We start from the raw sequence: 16,995 nt of genomic DNA, 5'->3' as shown, positions 1-16,995 counted from the left end.
ATTCACTCTCTAGTCTTTGCACACTTGATTGCCTTCTAACACAAGATATCTCAAGTTGACCTTGCATTTTCAATGCCCCAGGCATGGAATGAAATCTTTTTCCAAGAATCCCTGGCTCCTGTTAATAGGTAGCTATTTAGAAACCAAGATGTGGGCACTAGGGATTCTCACTGCTCCTGGAGTGTCACTGGCAATTCTTTCCAACCATTCAAGTTGGTTTTCATAAAGACAACTCTTCACTCATGCCATCAGTTATGTAATATCTGTGTAATGAGGGATATAATTACATAACTGGGATCAACTTTCGGGTGCAAACAACTAAATCTTGTTAAGCATGCACCTAAATTGGAGAGAACACTTCCATGTTATGTATGCTAAAAAGCAGCAAATTAGCTGCAAAAGGCCTGTGACAAGGCCATCAGGAAATTTACAAGGGAATAGAACTTGTCAGTTAATCTGCCAAGTGGGTTAAGTAGAGGGCAATTAAGAAAGCAACTAGATGTATACCTAATACGTTGTGTTTTAACTATTATATGTCTTGATAACTTATGGTATTTATAAGCTAATAGCCCTCCTTTCCCATCACATCTCTTAAGGCAGATTTCTGGTAAGATCTAAATATTAATCCTAAGGATCTGTTTCATGCAAATCTAAGTACTAGTTTTTCTTACTAAACCTTTATTTGGTCTCTAAAACTTTAAGGCTGTTATGTTTCATTCTTTGTTTTCTGGTGTCAGTTCACTTGCATGTGCCTGTAAATGTATTCTTACTCCTCTGTTTCGGTTCTCCCCATGGCTCTATCTTTCATAATTATTAGCCCCTTAGAACACTATAACCATTAAAAATGGCAAGCATGTGCACTACAGTGATATGTACAAATGTGTAAGTGTGTAAACAGCATCGAGCCCTGCACTGTGTATGAATGGGGAAAGTGAAGTCCATGATGCTGAAATGTCTTGCTTGAGGTCATATGTCATATAATGACAGAATAAGGATTGGAACCGCATAGCTCCAGCACTTAGTTGAGTTCTTCTTGTAAAATAATGTTAAATGGAAATTCTGAGTACAAAGAGTATGTACCTACAATTTTATAGAATTATGTATTTTTATGAGATTAGAGCACTGAAAGTTTTTAAAATCTGTTTTTGTCTTCTTTCCCATAGAGTTTTTTTGTTGTTTGTTTTGTTTTTTGTTTTAAGGAGCAAAGAGTTTAATAGGCAAGAAGGGGCTAGAAGGAAGGGAGAAGGAAGAAAGAAGCAGCTCACCTGTACAGAGACAGAAGGAGAGGGGGCTCCAAAGCTGAAAGAGAAGGTCCCCACCTGCCACGGATACCAGCTAGGTATATACACAGAGGCTGGAGAAGGCAGTGTTTGATTTGCATAGGGCTCAGGGGATTGGATTAAATAGGCATGTCTTCAAATAGCCAGAGAAAGAGCTGGCCCTCCCAGCTAAATACCCTAGCCTTTTAATATGCAAATATGGGGAGCCATGATTTTCTACACACGTGGGGATAGGTGGGGGTGGCCATGTTGCCAGGAACATGTGGGGCAAGGGCAAGAAGACTGTGGGAATTGACATGTTGGGTGGACCCAGTTTCTAATGGCCTTCATTTGCATATCAAAGGTTGATGGCTTGACTATAAGAGTCGGGGCTTTACAAGAAACTTTTCTGGAGATGCTTTAAAAAACTAAAACTTCCCAAGGACCTCTTTGCCTCTCTGCCTAAAATAATTTCTTAATAACTCCCACCACATTCCTCCCTGTGGTGATATCACACTAACTGCTGTTAGGGGGTTTTGGGTGACGACTCTTTCTGGCTACTTCCTGCTGAAAAGGGGCGTCAAATGGGGAACAGCAGCGAGGGCTCCTCCTGGGGTGAACTTAAGGGTCCTCGGGAGAATGGTGTGTCCATATGTGGTTCAGTTTGCAGCACCATTTGGAGTTTGACTGCTTCAAGGTGAGAAGAAACAGTTCGAGTTGTAGTACTGAGTATACAGGGTCCAAATGTCAATACAAGACATATAAGCAAGAGAGGGCTTGATAAAGGGGCTAACCAATTCCATAAAGAAGATTGGAATTCATTAAAGAGGGACTGTAGCCACCCAGGGCTGAAGCCGGCATTTTCCCTGAGCCTGTTAATAATTTTGATTTAATTCTTAAGTACCTGTAGATTTTCCTCAACTAGAGGTGTTAATCATTACTAAACCCAATAAAAAGTGCCAGCAGACTCAGTGATAGCAAAACTTTCATGCTTCCTTTTTGTCAGTAACTATTATCCGTGCTATAAGGATAATAATTAAGCAAAATACAACAGCAATGGAAACTCTGTCCAATATTTCAGTTAGAAGGTCCTATCATGTATAACCCTCCTGCAAATAACAGAGTATAGCAACTTCCACAAGTGTGATGTAGTAGATAATTTCCATGTAAAATTTTACTTGCCAAGATACATAATTTTCCTTTGGTGGTCTATGAAGCCTTGGTTTTATTTTCCCAAACAAAAAAAAACCCTCTGAGTTAATGGGCATCATACTCACTTTCATTACCTGGCAGAATTTGCAGGATAATTGCCCAGAACTAGCATATTGATTCAGATTTTTACATTACCCATCCCTTTTTATTTCTTCCAAACTGTAGGGGATTGCCACTTGATTCACAGGAATAAGCAGGGTTAGTATAATATGTAGGCAAAAAGCTTAAAAACAATTGAGACTAGGATTTAATAAGAAATGTATGTTAAGTTTTGGAGAAATGTATGATAAGCTTTGGAGCACAGTTTTTCTCTCCAGTCCTCATTTTTGATAAAAACAAATTATGACAGGCCCGTGTATGTTGTCCATAGAATAAACTTTAGTCCTATACATGGCCTGATTGTTTGCATAAAGTTCAGGAAGAAAGGTTATTTCTACACAGGCCTTTTGGATTGGCTTCGATGAAACTGTTCTACAAGGAATCTCAGATAAGACCTTTTAAAGCCAAGCCCAGACATGGGTTTGTATCCTCAAATACCTGTGAGTTGGGTGATCCTCTCCTCTTGAAGTCCCAAGATAAACTCAGAGCTCCCAGACCTGTTAGAAAGTGACCCTCTTTACTGACCACAGGTTAGGAATCTTGTGCGGGGACTGTGCAGACAAGGTATGAGGCCAGTTCTCCCCAAGGGGCTTTTATTGGCTCTGCATGTCAAGCTTGATTCCTTAAAAGGAAACACACCCTCAAGCCTTGGTTAAAATAACCAGTTTTTCCAATGTGTCCTGTTGACAAAGAAAAACAGATTCTTATTGCACTGATGCAAAGACCTATACTGCCATAAGTTAAGAGTACAGCTAGTCTCCAAATTCTAGAGGAACCAGGCAGAGACAAATAAATATGCTCCAAATTTTGTTCACAGGAGTATACCTTACTCAATTATTAAAGGCCATAGTTTAAAACTTTTCTTGACTCTGAAAAACAAAACAAGGATCAGCAATATTCCAAGCAAAGTTAAAAAGTCTGCTTTAACTTTCTGAGTGCAGTCCATTTACTTAACTCTTGTTTTGCTTGATACTTATGAACATGTTAGTTCTTTATGAGTCCCATACATTGTTTCTCTATTCCAATGTTACAATCTTTAAAGCTATTAAAAACCTGCATTTGAGAACACCTGTTAAACTCCTTAATAGAGCTTGATTATAAACCATTTTTTGAAAAGGAACAAAGCAGGACAATTGTCTGCGAATGACAAAATTTTCAGGATAGTTAAAAACATGACTGACAAGTTTATCTTCGTGGTTTACAATAACTTTACCCTTAATTATGATTGATAGCATATACTTAGACATTAGAATCTTAGAAATCCCATACAATTCTGAAACATATATTAGTATTATTCACCAAACTATAACTTAAATAAGATTGGACATCATTTTGGCAATCTCATGTGACTAAACATGTCAAATAATCCTGTTTACCTCTTTTCTGAACGTTTCAGGGGCCCTCTGAACCATTCAAAAAGCTAGGTATCAGGAAGGACAATTTCCAGATTGCCATAAATTATTTTGCCAAAATGATGACTCAAAAGGCAAAATCCTTTCATTAGCCTTTATTATGAAATGAAAATCTTGTTCAAAGCAAAATTTTACCCTTGCATTAGTTTATTAATGTTAACCCCAATTCGTTTACATGAAACCTTATAGATCATTCCATCAAATCCTAACCAATTTGACCATGAGGTGAAATCTTTTTTTTTTTTTTTTTGAGATGGAGTTTCACTCTTGTTGCACAGGCTAGAGTGCAAGGGCATGATCTCAGGTCACCGCAACCTCCGCCTCCCAGGTTCAAGCGATTCTCCTGCCTCAGCCTCCCAAGTAGCTGGGATTACAGGCATGTGCCACCACCCCTGGCTAATTCTGTATTTGTAGTAGAAACGGGGCTTCTCCATATTTGTCAGCCTGGTCTCGAACTCCCGACCTCAGGTGATCTGCCTGCCTCAGCCTCCCAAAGTGCTGGGGTTACAGGTGTGAGCCACCGCAACCGGCCAAGGTGAAATCTTTACAAACCTTTTATAACCCTTTTACTAAGAGGCAGATTAGTGTCTTAAGACCTCCTTGCTATGCTTTTATTGTAATGCTTAATTTATGAAACGACTATATAGATACTATGGGAGAAGATGGTGTAGTGCTTCTACCATGCATTGCATTGCAAGGCAGCCCAAAGCCAATTGGCTTATTTTGTAATTAGCCCATCCCTGATGGGAGTCTCATCTCCCAGTGCAGGGCGAGGATGTTTCCTTATCTTCCAGGTGGCCAAGAGCGGCCCTGATTTATAACTACTATTAGCCATCCCTTACAGTGCATTTTCTACTTAATTATTACACATCAAAGCTTTCTTGTAAAAAATGTGAAGTAATTTCTGATACCCCCAAAACTCAAAACCATCAGATAACACAATGCAAAACAGAACAGAGCCTTTGATTTTGAGAGGGAACTATTTGCTTTTAATTCCTGGGGTTTCATGAGGAAAACAGAGGGTTTTTTGGGGACGGGGTCTGTGGCGCCTCCTCTGTGTTTCCTGAGGAGTCCCATGCTACCAGAAGTTATCTTAGGGACTTTTATGCATGCATTAAGAGTAGTAAGACAAAAAACGGAGAAAAATAATTCAGTTGACTGAGATGAGCCTTTTTCCAGAAAAACAAGATTCAAGAAAAGAAAAAACATAAAGGCCTTTTAATATACCTATAACTTGATTTTCCACTTTTAATTAAGCTGAGCACTCTTTAAGAAAATTCTTTTAAATCCTTTGTTACTTGACTTTAGCCACGCCAAGCAGTTAAGATTTTTGGCTTTTGAACTTTACAACAAGTAACCTCACAGGTAAAACTAAAGACATTTCATTAGGTTATGACTTAACCAGGAGTGTAAAATGTATTTTTAAAGGAGCAACAGACAGCTTTTTTCTTTTTTTTTTTTTTGAGACAGAGTCTCGCTCTGTCACCCAGGCTGGAGTGCAGTGGCATGATCTCGGCTCACTGCAACCTCTGCCTCCTGGGTTCAAGCAATTCTTCTGCCTCAGCTTCCTGAGTAGCTAGGACTACAGGTGCATGCCACCACGCCTGGCTAATTTTTGTTTTTTTAGTAGAGATAGGGTTTCATCATGTTGACTAGGCTGGTCTTGAACTCCTGACCTCGTGATCCACCCGGACAGGCAGCTTTTGAAACTGTCACTGCGAAATTGTGACTGAGACAGTGGAAGAGATCTGACCCAAACAACTCCATTTTGTTTCCAGCCCCCAAACTGTCCTTGCCCATCCCCGGGCATAAGCTGAACCAACTTTGGGAGGAGCTTGGTTTACAGTTTATAGTCTAAAACAAAGAAGATAGCAGCTGCTTCTCAAGATATACTTTCCTCTTTCCTGGGGACCAGACCAAGAAACTAGCCACAGGATTAGATACCATGGCCCAAAAGCCATGCAGCTGGAGGCTACAAGATTTTGACCCTCCCTAAACAGCTATTATGATCAGTGCTTAAGATGTTTTGTAAACCCTGCCCTTGATGGATCAGCTGACACAGCCCAGATTGACAAACTGGCTTATCTGATTTAGCACAAGAAGACAGCCACCATTGTAAAATGGCGGAGACAAAAACAAAGTATTGCCACACGGTTGCAGATTATGTTCCCATGACATGAAACAAGATGGAGGCCTGTAGCCAAGTTTGCCACTGGACACTTTGCTGGGCTGGTTTGAACAGCAGGCTTATGGGGTTCTGGGCCTGTATCCTGACCTAAGATACCTTTTCTTTAACAGAACCATACAGAAAGACATACAAAGAAGAGCAGATTGTTTACAGCTTAAGACCAACCTCACAAATCCTTTTTCATTAACTATAAATTTAAAGAAAACATAAACAATGATCTTTATTATCCCTTTCGCCGGTTTCCACAGGAAGAGAGAAGCCAAAAGCCTGACTGGTAAGAAATTTTTACCCTTTTGCCAGCATATCAGGCTTCTGGGCTGGGTTTCCTTCCCCCTAGCTCAACTCTATGCCAAACATTTTAAGGTTTGGAAAATTAACCTTTTCCATGTTGGAAGAACATTATAAAAGAGAGAGAAGCCATTTTAAACTGCAAAACAAGGAAAAACACCACAGAAAGGAGTTCCAGTTAGGGTTGTCAGGAGGTATTGCCTCTTTTCCTATTGGGAATGGTGTTTCCCCTTTGCCTTCCCTATCTTTTTTTTCCCTTTTGGCCTTCTATAGGAGACATTGCTTATCTCCAAAATTTTCTTCTGCTTGCAGAGCTGCTTATTTTACCTACAGTAAGGGTTTGACTTAGCAGCAACCTAACATCCCTTCATGAGAGGTTAAATACCTGAGTTAAATTTTGGAAAGCTTCTATATACTTATTAAGGTCATCGGAAAACTGGCCTAAGTTTCCCTTTACTTGCCAAAGGTCCTGCAATGAGAAGGGAACTTGAAGGGGCCCCAAATAAGGGGGACCCTCAGATGACTTCCCTGAAAGTTACTTTTTTAATTTTGGGGAACTATTTTCCCTGGGCCTGCCTGATATGACTGCAAAAGAAAATAAGCCACTTTTTCTTCAAAGTTTCAAGGTCGAAAGAGTCTCAGTGCTTCAAAATACACCCAAGAGGAGTGCATGTTGAAGACGGTCTGTTACCCATCTAGAAAGAGAAGTGAGAATAAAAGCGTCCTTTTAGTCTCCTTCCTTTTGGTATGAAATCCAGGATGGAGAAGAAAGCAGTAGGAGGCATCCCCCAACTATTTTCTCTCCTTCGTTCCTGGATTCCCAGCACTCATTTAAATGTTCCACCCATGACTGCAAGTGTGACCCTCCAAGCCATGGCACCAGAGGATCTGAGTTTTGGGCCTTAGTCACGCTGTTCCCAAGCAATCAGTTCTCTGCCTTTTATTTTCCTTTGACCTCCTAGACTTGTGTGGCCTGTGTGCCTCCCAAAAAATGGATTTCAAGAAAAACCATGTAATTGGGAAGAGACCCTTTAAGGGAGGGGGTGTGATAGATTGAACTCTATATCCTGCTATTATAGCCCATGCTAAAGCATTTACCCATAGAAGAATGGTTCCGGTTAACTTCTGGACTTAAAATCCCCTTACTAATTAAGTACTGTCTTAGTAGGAGCCAGAATAGATGGCTTAAAGGAACATAGGGACTGAATGGCCATTTTCCTACCAGTGGGACAATATTGAGACTAAAATTTGGCCACGAAGACATCCTACTCCTAACTGTTAAAAGCAGAAACTTCCCATTCTTAGAAGAGGCCTAGAGCCTGATTTCTACTAGGTGGCTTAGAAATACCATGTGCTTGCCAGAGAAAACGCAGAGAGAGAGACACTTACTGAGTTACTGCCTGCCGTGATTCACGATCTTTTCTAACAGACAGAATCCTGCACATTAGACACACAGAGAGAGAGACCACAGATAGAAAGAGAAAGAAAGTTTGGCGACAGGGTAGCTGGAAGAGAGCCTTGAGACTAAAGAACAGATTTAAAGTTGAAATCCGCTCCATACTCACCAGTTTCATGATTGAATTTCCTTTCCCGGCCAATGCACCAAAATGATATGGCTCTGATGAGTGGAGGAACACCAGGGTTCTTGGTCCTCATGCTGGTTTAGATAAAACAACATGGACATATGTGGAGTGGTTTTAAGGGGCAGAGAGTTTAATAGGCAAGAAGGGGAAAGAAAGAAGGGAGAAGGAAGAAATAAGCAGCTCCCTTGTACAGAGACGGGGGTGGTGGGAGGCTCCAAAGCCAAAAGAGGTCCCCCCTCCCATACAGTTTCTTAAATTCAAATGTTTAAATGAGAACATCTCAATTCAGGACGCACCTCCCCCTACCAATTTTTCACTCAGATCTATCCCAAGTTTCAAAGCCATATAGTCAGTGATCACCCAGAACTATCTCATAAGTACCTTATGTGGTTTAACCTAAAACTAAATTGTTTTCATCCCCAAACCTCTTCTTTCTAAATTCATTATAACTTTGACAGGGGAGCTAGGAGCCACTCTCTTATTCACCAATAATCATCTTAGTCCTATTGGTCTTACAAGAAAGTTGGCTGTTTCATGCCTACAAGAGTAGAGGTTTTTTCTTGAAGAACAATTTTGGGCCATATCAAAATAAGATCTGCATCCAGAAGTTGAAAAGTAATGATCTCCACTGTAAACTGATTTTAATATTCATGCTGAGCACTATATTTTACATGAAAGTAGAGTCATCCCTCAGTATTGGTTCCAGGATTGGTTCTAGGACTCCCATGGATACCAAAAGCCTTGGATGCTCAAGTAGCTGATATAAAAATGGCATAGTATTTGCATATAACTGATTTACATTCTCCCAAATACTTTAAATCATCTCTAGATTACTTATAATACCTAATACAATGTAAATACCATGTAAATAGTTGTTACACAGTAGTTTTAAATTTTTTATTGCATTATTTTGAGGGTTTTCTGCTCAATATTTCCAATCTGTGGTTGGGTGAAATGCAGAACATGGCCAGGCACCGTGGCTCACGCCTGAAATCCCAGCACTTTGGGAGGCTGAGGTGGGCAGATCACGAGGTCAGGAGATCAAGACTATCCTGGCTAACATGGTGAAACCCCATCTCTACTAAAATACAAAAAATTAGCCGGACATGATGGCACGTGCCTGTAGTGCTAGCTACTCGGAAGGCTGAGGCAGGGGAATTGCTTGAACTCAGGAGGCGGAGGTTGCAGTGAGCCAAGATCATGCCACTGCACTCCAGCCTGGCAACAGAGCAAGACTCCGTCTCAAAAAAAAAAAGAAAGAAATGCAGAATATTTGCATACCAAGGGACAAGAGCCAACTCTATAATACCTTACACTAGGGTCCTGGGAAGTCCCACCTGCTAAGGGGACTCTAGTACCACTAAAATAGAGGTGATCAAGGATGCTGAGAAGGCCAATTTCTGGTCCTGCCCTTTCTCGAACCAAAAGAAAGCAGTAATGGAGAAGATTCACTTAAGAACCAGAAAGGGGGCGGGTGTGGTGGCTCATGCCTGTAATCCCAGCACTTTGAAGGCCGAGGCGGGTGGATCACCTGATGTCAGAAGTTCAAGACCAGCCTGGCCAAAATGGCGAAACCCGTCTCTACTAAAAATACAAAAATTAGCCAGGCACAGTGGAACGAACCTGTACTCCCAGCTACTCAGGAGGCTGAGGCAGGAGAATCACTTGAACCCGGGAGGAGGAGGTTGCAGTGAGCCGAGATCACGGCACCACACTCCAGCCTGGGGTGACACAGTGAGACTCAGTCTCAAAAAAATAAAAAATAATAAATAAATAAATAAATAAATAAATAAATAAAAACCAGAAAGGCACTAAGAGATGCATAATAGGCAAGTAGGCACTCAATAAATATTAACTGAATGGATTATTCTAATATGCACTGTGCAAAGTGCTGGCAAGATACAGTAGTTCAGAGAAGTGCTAAGTATTCCAAAAAGATAGATTTGCACTTTCTAGAATAAAGAAAGATGTCAACCATACTTTTTTTTCTTTACTGCAACATGTGTATTTGCAGAGTGCTTTCTAATTACAAAGCATTTTTATATTTTCACATTCATTTAATCTGTATGTGTTAGACTCCAGACTGGAAAGGGACTGACCCAGGTACCACCTCTCTTCTAGGACCCAGAATACCCATCATAGATGAAACTTAACTTTAAAATGATTGTGTAGTGGAAGAATGAAAAGTATTCATCTTGCAACCAGGATGAATACTTATCTCAACTCAGGATGCACCTCTGCCTGGAAAGGTGCATCCTGAGTTGAGATGTGCCTAGAAACCAGAAAAGAGAGATGGCCCAAACCTACCTGAGACCTAGCTGCAGAGCATGGTGGCCATTTCTTCCCCTGCCTCTCAGAAACCAGCAGGACTGTAAGCTGGGAGTTCAAGACTGCAGTGCACTAGATCCGGCCTGTGAATAGTCACTGCACCCAGCCTGGGCAACATAGCAAGACCACATCTCTAAAAAGAGAGAGGGCGAGAATGATAAAAAAGAAAGAAAGACTATAAAGAGCTGGGAAGGGAAAGAAACCAGATTATCAGACCCACCTTGACAAAATTCCCACTAATCAGTGGGCACTGTATACCCTGCGATTCCCAAAGGAGAGGTCAAATGAGAGTCTAGTAGTAGTCCTACTCACTCCCAGATCTAGAAAAGCAGGACATGAACTGTTATTTTGGCCAGCACCTCTCTCCCTGAATTCCCAGACCTAGGTGGAGACTGCTGTTTCTCTACCAAGAATTGGCAAAATACTGCTAGCTGGTAGCCCAAACTAAAACACACACACACACACATTATTTTTTACATTTTTAAATGGTTAAAAAAGATATATTTCATGACACGTGAAAATTACAGTGAAATTCAAATTTCAATGAAGTTTTGTTGGAACACAGCCACACCTATTTGTTTACTGTCCAAGGCTGCTTTTGTGCTACAACAGCAGAACTTACAACCATAAGGAGATCGCAAAGCCTAAAATGTGTACTATCTGGCCCTTTATAGACGTTCACCAACTGCTTCTACACCATGGGGTGGGGTCTAGGTCTATTTACTGAGCCAAACAACCATCCAGGCAAAGAAATAAAAGAAGCAACACTCCTAGGGGGTAAAGTGGGGGAGTGTCAGAAAATAAAGTCAATTAGGAGAGCTTTGAAGCAGGGAAATGGAGTATACAGGCACAACGCCAGAAGTCCAGGTTCAGAGAATAATCATTCATCCAAGCTCAGGAAGCAGGTGGACAATGCTGCATAGAGCAAGGACGCCCTCTGTCGACATTTCCTCGATTGTGCACCTATAACCTTCTAAAATCAGGGTGGAAGCATTCGAATGTAGAGCCTGTGGGAGGAGTTAAATGGGCGGGTTCAAGAGGAGCGGTCTTCTCTTTCTGGAGTGGCTGCTGTTCCCGTACTCTTTCGCCAAAGTCTTCCCAAAGGAAACTTGGGTTCAAGTTCGCACTAACAAGACACGCAACTTGCACTAACAGACGTGTATCCCCTTCCTCTCCCTAACTTCAGTCTTCAGTCCCTTACTCAAATAAGTTTGCAGAGAGGGCAGCTTCTCCGAAGTGAGTCCCCTTTTCATTCTTTTTTTTTCTTTTTTTTTTTGAGACGGAATCTCGCTCTGTTGCCCAGGCTGGAGTGCAGTAGCGCCACCTCGGGTCACTGCAACCTTTGCCTCCCTGCTTGAAGCGATTCTTCTGCCTCAGCCTCCCGAGTAGCTGGGACTACAGGCGCGCGCCATCACGCCCAGCTAATTTTTGTATTTTTAGTAGAGAGAGGGTTTCACCATATTGGCCACCTTTTCCTTTTTTTTTTTTTTTTTTTGAGACGGAGTCTCGCTGGGTCGCCATGCTGGAGTGCAGTGGCGCGATCTCGGCTCACTGCAACCTCTGCCTCCTGTGTTCAAGCGATTCTCCTGCCACAGCCTCCCAAGTAGGCGGGACTACAGGCGCGCGCCACCATGCCCAGCTAATTTTTTTATTTTTAGTAAAGACGAGGTTTCATCCTGTTAGCCAGGCTGGTCTCTTATCTCCTAACCTCGTGATCCGCCCGCCTCGGCCTCCCAAAGTGCTGGGATTACAGGCGTGAGCCACTGTGCCTGGCCCACCATTGGCCAGCCTATTCATTATTAACTGAAACTCGTCCCTGCACCCCAGTTCCACTTCCTCCCTCCTCCGAGAGGCCGCGAGTCCACCCACTGGTGGAGTAACTCCCCTTGCCTGCCCCAGGAAATGGCCCGCAGTTTGGCTGAGACGGGTGGGACACCCAAAGGACCAATACCACCTTCCGTAAGATGGGATTCGCACCTAAAACTCGTTCCTAACGGCCCTAGGTGCAAGAGCTACCCCTCCCTGAACTACGACTCCCTCAGGTTTCCGAGCGGACAGCTCCACGGCCCAGAAAGACGCACAGAGGAACCCAGCTTCCGCCTCGAAAAGGACTCTGGGACACTGGGAGGGGCCAGGAACGCAGTGTTCTTGGGAAATGTGGTCCACAGCCTCCGCTGCCCAGGCGCCGCTCCACGCAGGCGCCGTGGCCCTGCTCCATACGGGCTCTCGGCTGGAGACCCCTATCCCCGAGAGCGCGCACGCACCCTGCCGGGGTACGAGAAGGCGTGGCGGATGCTGAGGCAGGCCCTACCAGTCTCGGTGGCGGTGTTGTGGTGAAGGCTGCCGGGTTTATTTAAGGCTGACTGCGAATTTAAGTGGGAGAGACACGCAGTTTGTAAGATCTTCCCACCCCAAGGGGGAGATCGGCAACGGAATGTGTTGCGCGCTGCCTTGGGTGCGCACCTACACACTGGCAGAGCTGCCTCAGGAGCCCTGCTTCAGGGGCCCGAGGAACTTGTCGACGGGGTTTCTTGAAGTAAACGCCTAAGTCCCCAGTTACAGCGCTACCGTCTTCTCCCTTCAAGGAGATGGCAGCAGCCTTCTCGCTCTCATTGTCTCTAAATGAACCCTCATGTACCTGTGGACGGCCTGAGGAATTACCGATCTCATTCCCCGCCACGCTTCCACCTCTGCTGCTCACAGCCCCCGTTATTTTGAAGCACATCTCAGAATCGTAAACATTTCAGTACCAATTTCTAAAGATGGAGACTCTTCGAACAGAGTGACATCTTTATTATATCTTTTCAAATCACAAATAATGTTGTCAAATATCAAGTGAATGAATTTCCCTACTTGATGGAAATTTGGGGGTTTTCAGTTTATTTAAATAAGGATCCAAATAAGTTCTACGGTTTAAAGTTAATTGATATGTCACTTAAGTCACTTTCTTCAATCTCCTGGCATTTCTCTTTTATTTCTTTCAATATATTTCTTGGAGAAACTGGGTTTTGTCCTGTAGAGTTTCCCAGAATCTGGACTTCACTGATTAATCAGGGTGCTATTTCACACGCTCCTCTGCCCCGTGTGTTTTCTATAAACTGATAGCACAATAAAAATAAATAAATAAATAAATAAAAATAAACTGATAATAGGCTTGATGTGATTCAAGTTTAATTTTTTGGCCAAAATATTTCATAGGAGGTTTGTGTTTTATCAGAAAATATATAATGTCCGGGTTTCTCTTTCTGAGATTAAACAGCCATTAAAGATTATTACCTAGGTCCATTAGTTCATTTGGGGTTGCAAAATAGCAATATTCTAAGCCTATCATTCTTTATTCACTTATAAACTGGATTATTTCTACAAAGAGAAACTTACTCTCGTCAACTAGTTGTCTATGATGGGTAACAGTTTATATAGGAAAGTAATAAATGCTTGCTTTATTCCTTTATTTAACATCTTTCAAAATAATAATTTGTTCCCTAGGGTACTCAAACTGACCAATGAGGTTTTGTTTATTTAGTTGTTTATTTGCTTGCTTCTTAAGTGTTGTTATATAACAAATTCATGTGACATGTGTTTCAAATCCTTGTAGTTATTATTCCTATTGATACTCAAATTGTTCCGTCTTTGACCTGTGGAAGCCTTTTTAGGTTGATTCCTGAGGCCTTTAACATAACCCTAGTTGTCAATACTTCTTTGTTTTCTGAAATGATAAGGTATACCAGGTTCAACTGGCACACTTCTTGCCCCATACCTAGGTTTAATGATTTCTTCAGGAGGCCCTGGTTCCTTTTGGTGGGAGATGGTATTTACAAACCACAATCTAGGTGCAAGGGCTACTCATCACTATTGAATAGTGATGTGTCTAGACCTCTCCCAAATAGAGCTACGGTTCAAACCGATACTTCCAATACACATTCAAACAACAGGATTTTTACTTAACCTCATCAGTCTTACATCTGTATCTCTATTCTCCAATGTTGGAAACCCAAATTATCAGTTATGCCAATATAATTACTCATTTACTTTATCAAACAATACACACATTTTTAAAAATTTCAGAACAATTATAATAGTACCACCACCATTATTATGGAAAAGATTAAGATTTTTAAAAAATTATTTCTGTCCTTAGAGTATACCCTACTAGAGATGTACAGTCAAGTCAATGAATCTTAAAGTAACTTGGAATAATTTTTCTCTGGGTGTTATAACATCAACTCCACAGTGTAGTAACCATATGATGGCCCCCAAAGATATCCAGGTCCTAATCCTTAGAACTTGTGAATGTTACTTTATAATGTCAGAATGGATTTTAGGTGTGAATAATTAGGGATCTTGAGATGGGGAGGTTATCCTGTTTTTCCTGGGGAGCTCTGTATGAAATTACAAATGCCTTATAAGAGACAGGCAGAAGAAAATTTAACAGGGGAGAAGATGATAATGTGACCACAGAGGCACATATTGGAGTGATGCAGTCATTAACCAAGAAATGCCAGTAATCAGAAACCGGAAGAGGCAAGGAATGGATTTTACCCTAGAGCCTTTGGAGGGAGCATGGCCCTGACAACATTTTGATTTTGGCCCAGTGAAACTGATTGCAGATTTTTTGCCTCCCAAACTGTGAGAAAGTGTTCCAAGACACCAAGTTCGTGGTGCTTTGTACAGTGGCCACAAGAAACGAATACACACAAGTTCCTTTGTTTCATTGTACTTTCAAGGTTTATGGATTGCTTTTTCTTTAATATATTTTGGTTTTAAAACTAGGTAAAGTTTTTTATGGTATCAAAGTAGAATCCACAAAACAAAGTACATTAGAGAAACCCAACTTCTATTCCTATGCCCTCTACCCAGTTCACTCCCTCTCCTGTAGCTAACCACTTTTAAATTTTATGGTTTATTCTTCCATTTTTTAGCATAAACAAATGTGTACATATATATTTCTATCCCTTCCATTCTCTCTTAAACTGTAGCATACTATTCACGCATCCATCCAGCTTGTTTTTCCCACATAAAAATAAATCCTAAGGACCACAGAGATATTTCTCATTTCTTTTTACAGTTGCATATTACTATATTATTTGGTTGTTCTACAGTGTATCCAAGCAGTCCTTTAATGACAAACATTTGGAGAATTTCCAAAAGGTGGAAAATAAGGAGAGAGAAAGAAACATAGATAATGTGGGACAAATAGAAATCAAATAGCAAGAAGGTAGACTTAAACCCAAACACATTTGTAATTACATTAAACATCAATGGATAAATAAGTGAAGATCGAAGACTGTCAGACTGAATTTTTTAAAACTTACTTTGTTTATAAAAGATGCACTTTAAATTTCAGGGCACAAAAAGTAGAAAGTGAAAGCATGGAGAAAAGATATACCACACAAACCCTAATCAAAAGAAAGTTAATGTTGCTATATTAATATCACGCAAAAGACATTTTAAGGCAAGAAGCATTACTAGAAATGAAGAATAATATAATGATACAAGCATTAATCCACTAGATAATCATAACTGTGCATTTAAAATGTACCTAATAACTTCATCTCAAAATATATAAAGCAGAAACTGTCAGAATTGAAAGGAAAAGTAAATCCTGAATCATAATATGATAATATACCTCTGTCAGTAACTGGTAAAATAAACGGATTTAAAAAATCAGTACAAGTATACACAGTTTAAAGAATGTGATTAGGGCAGGCATGGTTGCTCACATCTGTAATCCCAGCACTTTGGGAGGCCAAGGTGGGAGGATCCCTTGAGGCCAGGAGTTCATGACCAGCCTGGGTAACATAGCAAGACCCCATATCTACAAAAAAAAAAAAAAAAAAAGAAAAAGAAAAATTAGCTGAGTATGCAGGCCTACACTTGTAGTCCTAGCTACTTGAAAGGCTGAGGCAGGAGAATCCCTTGAGCCGGGAGTTTGAGGCTGCAGTGAGCCATGATCACACCATTGCACTCCAGCCTGGGTCTTGCACAGGGTCTTGCTCTGTTGCCCAGGCTGGAAGGCAGTGGCACAATCTCGGCTCACTGCAACCTCCACCTCCTGGGTTTGAGCAATTCTTCTGCCTCAGCCTCCAGAGTAACTGAGACTACAGGTGCCCACCACCACACACAGCTAATTTTTGTATTTTTAGTAGAGATGGGTTTCACCATATTGGCCAGGCTGTTCTCAATCTTCTGACCTCATGATCTGCCCGCCTTGGCCTCCCAAAGTACTGGGATTATAGGCGTGAGCCACCACTCCCGGCACAGTCATAGGTTCTTAGTTTCTGTTTCTGGCTGGGCCAGTAAAGCCCCTTCCTCATTCTTTTCCGCCTATCACTAGAGACAGAAACTAAAAACCATGGCTTCAGGCTGCTAAAAGCCTAAAACAAAACAAAACAGAACAACACAACAACAAAATCAAATGGGTTGGACAAGCTTGCCAGATGTAATCAGAATGCAGCACTCTTTTTTGTTTGTTTTTTGAGATGGAGTCTTGCTCTGTCACCCAGGCTGGAGTGCAGTGGCGCAATCTCAGCTGACTGCAACCTCCACCTCCCCGATTCAAGCGATTCTGCTGCCTCAGCCTCCCCAGTAGCTGGGACTACAGGTGCACACCACCACGCCCGCCTATT

The 16,995-nt window shown here is 41.6% G+C and overlaps 1 long non-coding RNA gene across 2 annotated transcripts; it reads right to left on the bottom strand.

The window, feature by feature from the left end:
• Nucleotides 1–333: 333 nt before the first annotated feature.
• LOC134760515 (uncharacterized) lies at nt 334–12,479 on the bottom strand. Of its 2 annotated transcripts, XR_010138070.1 has the most exons (4): nt 12,347–12,479; nt 10,590–10,689; nt 10,349–10,502; nt 334–8,115 (listed from the first exon to the last, which is right to left on the bottom strand). It is a non-coding gene; the product is annotated as an uncharacterized LOC134760515 (long non-coding RNA). The 2 variants fall into 2 exon arrangements; XR_010138071.1 differs by having other exon boundaries at nt 10,349–10,689.
• Between the last annotated feature and the right edge of the window lie 4,516 nt (nt 12,480–16,995).

Source organism: Pongo abelii, chromosome 19 (assembly GCF_028885655.2).
Source record: "Pongo abelii isolate AG06213 chromosome 19, NHGRI_mPonAbe1-v2.0_pri, whole genome shotgun sequence".
In the NCBI taxonomy this organism is placed as follows: Eukaryota; Metazoa; Chordata; class Mammalia; order Primates; family Hominidae; genus Pongo; species Pongo abelii.
Note: the sequence above shows the minus strand (reverse complement) of the source record. Positions and strands in the feature narration are given on the sequence as shown.